Here is a 1,454-nt window from a genome sequence, read left to right on the forward strand (position 1 = left end):
AAGCCTCAGCAACTCAGACATTAATTCCTGTCATCACCTAACTGCTTTCAAACCTTCCACTTTCCGCAGCATGGAAAGAAATTAGTCTAGGTTTCAAAATTCTATCAAGAAATAAACTAACCTGTGAAAACAAAGAAGGGCTTATCTGAATGCAAGCAGACACTGGGTTTTTAGAAGTTGAAAAATGTTGAAAAATAAAAGAAGTTTCTGTCTGAAGGAGGTGAATTGCCGATAATGACAGCTCAGAGAATGAATTGGAGTGAACCAAGCTCCATCAGCCAGGGTGGGAAGGGAGGTTGTTCAGCCTCATAAGGTGGCAGTAGACTCTCGGGATATAACTTTTTTGCCATATGTGTGTTCAACCCATTCTCTCGTTTTCTGCCTCACTTTCAGGTGTATTTAAGGCCTCCAAATCCTAACCCTTTCCAGAGTTCTGTAATGTGAATCTGTTTCTGGGCTTTTCCACGGCCAGGGCTTCTGATCCGTTGAGCAACTGACCACCCACCCACCAACATGATAGAGTCTAAGGACTGCCACCCAATACTATTCTTCTCTTAAGAGTTATATCTCCCAGCCTACTTCCCAGATAGTGCTGCCACCTATAGATCCACAATTTGGGAGGGCTGTCCCTTTAAGAAAGAGAATACAAAATTAGGAACAAAGGCAATATTTTTATTAACAACAAAAAGGAGCAATCTCAAGCTAAACACTCAGAAAGCTGATATGTACCACAAATAACACAAAATCCAGAAAAATAATGCTGTATTTTTTTGTTTGTATTTATTTTTCTTTCGGAGTCTGCTCAAATGTCATCTCAGGGACCCTTCCTTCTTTGACCATCCTTCATAAAGGAGTCAATGTCCTTTTCCTCAGTCCTCATCCCCTTACCTGCTTACTTTTATTTCATAGCACTTATCTTTCAAGATGTCATATCTACTCTTATTTGTTTTCTTATTGTCTTTCTTCCTCAGTGGAATGTAAGCTCTATGAGGACAAAGACATTTTCTTTCTATTTCTCCATATTGCCCTAACACCCAGAACATGGTAAGTGTTCAATGAAAATTTGTTATATAAATGTTGAAAATGTTCACATATAATTTAATATTTTACAAAATTTTTTAGAGTATGGTCCATTTTTTATAATAGTATACATCGGAATATACAAAGAAAAAAACCAAAAATAAATAGATCGAAAAATGAAAAGTGATTATATCTGGATAAAATTATGGGTGATTTTAATTTTCTTCATCCTACTTTTCTAGATATTCCAATTTATCTTCAATGATGTATTTAAGTTTTTAGATAAGTTAGAGGGGAAATGCTCAGGATGAAACATGAAGTGAGAAGAGTTATATAGGAAAATGTATCTAATACGATCATGATTAGTTTAAGGTTTATGAAAAAGACATGAAGGAAATACAGCAATACATTAATAGTGGTTATCTCTGGAAGCT

Source organism: Pteropus alecto, unplaced genomic scaffold, assembly GCF_000325575.1.
Source record: "Pteropus alecto unplaced genomic scaffold, ASM32557v1 scaffold251, whole genome shotgun sequence".
In the NCBI taxonomy this organism is placed as follows: domain Eukaryota; kingdom Metazoa; phylum Chordata; class Mammalia; order Chiroptera; family Pteropodidae; genus Pteropus; species Pteropus alecto.